The following is a 6,678-nucleotide window of genomic DNA, read 5'->3' on the forward strand; positions in this document are numbered from 1 at the left end:
GATTTTAAAAGAACACACTGCCTCCAGCCTTTCCGCACCTGCGGTGCACAAGCCGCACCTGCGGCCCTCGCTTCTGCGGTGCACGTGCCGCTTCTGCGATCCTAGGCTCAGGGCCAAAAATCGCTTCTGCGGTCTCCTCAAAGCAGGTGCACTCCCGCATCTGCGGTTAAAGTGTACCCTTTCGCCCAAACCGCATATGCGACCCCTTGGCCGCTTCTGCGGCTCCGCACCTGCGGCCAAAACCTCGCAGGTGCAGTTACACCAGATATCAGCTATCTCAATTCTACTTCAAAATCCAAAATTGATCCGTTAACCATCCGGAATCCACCCGAGGCCCCCGGGACCCCAACCAATCATGCCAACCAGTCCCAAAACATAATGCAGACCTGCTCGAGGTCTCAAATCACATCAAACAACGTCGAAATCACGAATCACACCTCAATTCGAACTTTATGAACTTTAGGACTTCAAACTTCTACATTCGATGCCGAAACCTATCAAATCATGTCCGATTGACCTCAAATTTTGCACACAAGTCATATTCGACATTACGGACCTACTCCAACTTCCGGAATCGGAATCCGACCCTGATATCAAAAAGTCCACTCCCGATCAAACTTTCTCAAAAACCTTCAAATTTCCATCGTTAGCCAAATGACTTCAAAATGACCCACAGACCTCCGAATTCACTTCTGATCGCGCTCCCAACACCAGAATCACCATACGGAGCTATTCCCAGACTCATAATCCCAAACGGACATTGATAACACTGAAATGCACTTCAACCCAAACTTATGAAATTCCTCCAAAATGCTAACTTCCACAATAGGTGCCGAAACGTTCCCGGGTCTTCCAAAACCCAATGCGGACATACGCCCAAGTCCGAATCATCATACAAACCTGCTAGAACCTTCAAATCCTGATTCCGTTCGTTTACTCAAAAATCCAATCTCAGTCAATTCTTTCAACTTAAAGCTTCCGAAATGAGAATTCTCTTTCCAAATCAACTCCGTACTTCCCGGAATTCAATTCCGACCATGCGTGCAAGTCATAATACCTGAAGCAAAGCTACTCAGGGCCTGACACCGCTGAACGACGCGCTAGAGCTCCAAACGACCGGTCGGGTCGTTACATCCTCTCCCACTTAAGCATATGTTCGTCCTTGAACGTGCTAAGAACTGCACTGGAGTTATCTGAAATCACAGTTAAACACCTTGTCCACCTACCCGTGCTACCACAACTCAGTTGAGCACATTAGCTCGAGCAAATCTAAAGAGATTCTCTTTTATTCAATCAAATGAGCCTTAGAGCCCAGTTTCAACATCCGAAATTCTCTGCCAGGCCTGCTTCCAATATAAGAACACCGTATCAATCACTACACGACGTATCAGAACTTGACTGCATACCTTTGCCAAATTCTCAACATGCGCCACCTCATCCACAGGACCGTAATAACATTCTCCGATCATAATAACCAATATTCCCCAAATCTGATGCTCACCACGCACCTCAAGATATATATAAGTCTTGTTCCAACTCTCGCAATACCGCCACGACAGAAGAGATGAGCAAAAATTCATAACCAACTGCCAAGTCAACAAATCATTGAGGCTACACTCCTGACAAGGACATTACCTCATTCTGAACCAAATAATGATCTTTGCTCTTTAATATACTTCATACAATTCGATTGCACTAATCCTAGATCCAACAACCTTGTCTTACCCAGTACGAACTGCTCAGGAAACAAGCTACCCCAGACATGGCCAAAAGTCTCATATGATGTCACAATGTACCAATAGGCTACTAACTCGAACGTGATACATAAGAAGATGAACTCTGGAAGGGACTACTCAAATCACGCAACTAATCTGAACCTTCCTCAGAAAATGGGAAACAAAACACACAGAATAGAATATAAGGGACTGTGATTATCATCATACTGTTGCGGCGTGCAACCCGATCCGCACATAAAACTCACATAAGGAGATACACATCGAGCTAAATTGCTCATTACAACAAAATACCGAATATCGGTCACAAGCACACTAAGTGCATAATACCGTCCCTGGGGGGACATATAGCGCCATAAGCTAACAAACTCAAGCACAACTGAGGTGTGATATATGTTCTGAAACTAAAGAGCCATCCTGCTCACCTAACACCATCGCTATGCGGAACCTCAACACATAAGAAATTTACCAAGCCGTTTCGCAACTCACACAGCACAATATAGCATTACATGAAATAGTCGATGACGAGATAACATCCGACGTTCGAATATTCCTCCATAAGCAGCGCTACGCTGAAATGAACACATCCGGCCTGATATAGAGCCCATATTCATATTTAAATCCATTCACAAACCTCAAGCCGATTATGATCGTACCGAACTAGGCCAATAGCCTTTCCTGGGTCCATAATAACCCTTTCATGCTCATCCGAGCTCGTGACATCCTTGTCAACACCATACCGCAACCTTGATCATCACTTTCAAATTCCATACCGCTCGCTGCACCTAACAAGCCAGAATGCGATAGTACAAGAATTTCATCACAACTCCTGAACCATTAACATGGTAAACACTTCCTCACATGGAAGCTTTTTACTTAACTCATCCCAAGAGAACCATAGCAACACACGAGTGAATTCTCGTAACTGCAGAAGATGCAATTCTTCAAGTAGTGGCCTAAGCCACCATAACTCCTTCCGGGATCTGCCCACACATAGCAGGCCATAATAGTAGAATATTTCCGAATAAAATCAATTACGGCGGCCGACAAGGCTCACACGTACCATCACAAATCACTTGTATAACTTAATCACGCCGAAGGAACTGATCACCGCCACCAGTGTGCCAACTCAACCATGGCTAACCAATCCAACCTCTTCCAATTTGTCCTTAATTGCTTTAGAATAATAATAAATTCGTTCAACACATAATGCACTCAACCCGAGTGGACTTGTAACACGAGACCATGCTGTCTCAAATCCCACAAACCAATTCATACCTTCCTTGTGCGCATATTCGCATCTCGACTGGCACATCCATTTTGATAGTTCCTCTGCGAATCCGAAGTCCTTTTCTCCCTTTCCTCCCAAATGCTACACTGCAAGCCAAAACATCTTAAAACATTCTGAGCCCCTTATCATAAGCTGCTTCACAAGCTCGATTCCTAAACATACCGCGGGCTTGAACCCTTAGGCACCTCATTCTTAACCTTTGAATTCACGAGGACCGTTATTGTGAGTCACCCACTCTGGCATGGTCCCGAATATAATCAACTGCAAGGCTCCGCTAGCACATGACCACCCTCTCAAGAAGCACCCGGCCGAATCACCTTCCTTGCAACTCACTACTACGCGAAGCATAATCCTGAGTCTTCCCAAAGCCTGGACATGAATCGATGATGCCAATTATAGAACACATTTTTCAATTCTTTTGCATCAATTTACTAATGATGTTCTCTTTCCTTAGCCGAAACAACTTACCAATATGCCGATAACCTGAAACCTCACAAGAAAATAATCATACACCCCATTGTAGGCAGTGGGACTCCCCCCCTTAGCTTGAAGCCACCATTACACAATCTTGGAACCCACCAAGATCCTTTATCCCTTATTGACATGACCTTGCACAATTAAACCGCCAGATTCCCCGAAATCCTTCCTTTAGCATTTTATGAACACTCTGAATCTCTAGCGACATTCACATATTAGACCTCTTACCGGATAGTTAATAAAATCCTTCGCCGAAGCTTTGCCAACCACGCGACCGCTGATCTGCTCATAGGAGACATCCCCAAATGTGGAGACTACGCGCCGACATCTTCCAACGTCGCTGCACGGGGTATAATTACTATGACATCAATAACCCCTTCTTGAGCATGTGCTCATCCACCAGCTGCACAAGTCCATTTACTCCTCGTGGACATCAACTGAATGTGTGACAATATCTTCCAATTCAAAGTTATGTCGTATCCTTCTTCATATAAAGCAGCTCCTTTCCGTCATATCAAGTCTTCCGCCGTTATGCTAGCCAATATTTCAAATTAAGCTCGTAGACCCAATCACCGTCCACTAAAAATTCCCAACTCACTCCAATCTTTCCTCAAGGGTATAGTTATCCTGTCACTGCATCCACATGTTGCTCTGCCACTCTCCCACTTTGGCCAACCCTCTTCTTTAAGCAACCATTCAACTTCCGCTTCTTACACTTGGCCTTCTAGAAATTTGACCACCGCATGACACTTCCCACATGTCCTTCATCATCCTTCGCCGCTCAGCTGATGCCTTCGATCAAAAATCTAACTCAGTAGATCTTGAACCAATAGACCGCTACTAACTTTAAACCTCTCTGGAGATCATCTCTTCTCGAGCCACCGACATCATAAACATCGATTCAATCCCGAACCACCGCACCCCACGATCTCTGACAACCGCTTCTCCATTGCTATCTTACAATATCCTGCCCCAAAGGCGAATTGTAAAAGGTCTTAACACCGGCGAACTTAGCACATAACAAGGACAACGGCACCTCATCACAGATGAAAATTCCACCACGCTCGCAAACACCAAGCCTCGCTACTCCATCAACCAAAATCTCAACATTCTTAGCCCGATTGCCTTTCCCCTGCCGGGAATAAAATACCGAATCTCTAAATCATGCACTGAGTAAACCTCCCTTCAAGTCATTCACTGCCCCGACACGTAGGCAACCATCCTGCCATCACATCAATATTGCGCGACAATCGTTCATAAGCATCATGGCAACTTATGCCTAGCCTCAGAGCTCTAAGAAGTACAACTAATGAGCTGAAACGATAGAATATCCTTCCACAAGGCAGCGACAATTGTCAAATCAACTACGATGGGAGAAGCATCCCGCACCACCTCTGTAGTACTTTTAAAATTTCTAAATTCCGGATTTATAATAAGCGCTTCACGTCGCACAAGATCGATTGGGAAGGAAACAAAGGCATAAGCCTCAAAGGAATCAAATCGCACGATGAGGAAATCAAGAAGGGAAGTGCTCCTAACAGCCCTGTAGCCTCCCGAAGATAAGTACAGACGTCTCCGTACTGATCTGCGAGACTCTACTAGACTTTCTCATGACTCGTGAGACCTAAGGGAACCTAGTTCTCCGATACCATCTTGTCACGACCCAATATACGCTAAGGGTCGTGATGGCGCCGGACACCATTGTCAGGCAAGCCAACACTAAATAACTAGTAACTTCTCATTTTAAATATTTCTGAATTCACTTCTTTTATACATATAAATAATAAGGAATAAATTTCACTGAATAAATAATGCTATTTTTAACTGTGAGCACGTGATTTTTGTCTCACATGAATTACTCCTACAAAATTCCAAAATTAGATTTCCTTTTAATCATTTGTTAGGAATTATTGTAGAATTTTCATAATTGTTTGCATTTTTGTGTGCTTGTTTAATTTTGTTTAACTCATAAAAATACAAAAATACATTGCATTTGCATTTAGGATTTAGTTTTATATTTTTTTAGATTAATTAGTATGTTTTACAAAAATATAAAAAATCACAAAAATGATTTATTTTTGCATTGTTTAATTTTTAGCGTTGAATTTTGTTTAGTTTTCCTGTAATTTGGTATTTAATTAGTTGTGTCAATTATTATTAATTTAATTTGGTAGGATAATTTTGTATTAGGAATTAATTTAGATTTTTATTTTTAATATTGAAAGAGAAAAAGAATTTTGGAATAAAAGAAAGAGAAAAAGGAAAAAGAGAAATAATGAAGAGAGAGCCTGCGTTTAGGCCAAAATTCCTCAGGCCCAAACGGTTACCTTGAAACTCGTTTAAATCAGTCCCAGATCCGCCCCAACCCGGTCCAATCCCCACATAATCCAAACGACCCCGTTTTTAATAGCCTTGATCAGGACCGTTGATCTCTTTCGATCTAACGGTCCGAAACTGGGGTCCTTTTAATATATAACTATCCTAACGCCTAACCCCCCCCCCTCCCTCCAAACTCATCTCTCTCATCTTACCCCCTCTTCAGAGACCCAAACGAAACCCTAGAGCGCCGCCCTAGAATTCCACCGTCTCCGGCCGGCGGCGCCACCACCAAATCGGCTCAAATTAACACCATACAACCCCCATGATCCCCTCGTACCAAATCCATAACCATTTTCCTTCGAATCATCCCAGAACCTCTCGAATATTAGATCAAAGATCTGAACCCTAAAATCTCAAAGCCCCTGATTCGAGATTTCTTGAAAATTCAAGGTCTAATTTGACTTTATTCGTGTGTTCTTGACAAGAACACACGATTAATATCAAAATTGACTGGAGATTTGAAGATTTGAAGTTTCTTCTCAATTATTTACTGGACTGAGATTTGTGTTTAGGTATTTTTCCTTTATCTTTTATAGTTAATTTCTATTTTTGTTCTCTTCTCATCTTCTTCTGGTTTTTCTTTTATTTTTCTGACTTTTGTTTCCCGTGTTTGCATGATTTGATCTTAGAATTTATTTAATTAGTATTTGTTTTCTGTTTTCAAGTTTTAATGTGTTTTGAGCTTCTGTTTCCACCTTTCTTTGGGCCCAAAATGCATGAGTCTTTAAGACTCTGTAAATAAATTGGTAAAGGTTCTGAGCTTTCAATTTCGAATTGAGGCTCCGATAAAACCAAAAG

The sequence above is a fragment of the Nicotiana attenuata genome, unplaced genomic scaffold (assembly GCF_001879085.1).
Source record: "Nicotiana attenuata strain UT unplaced genomic scaffold, NIATTr2, whole genome shotgun sequence".
Taxonomy (NCBI): Eukaryota; Viridiplantae; Streptophyta; class Magnoliopsida; order Solanales; family Solanaceae; genus Nicotiana; species Nicotiana attenuata.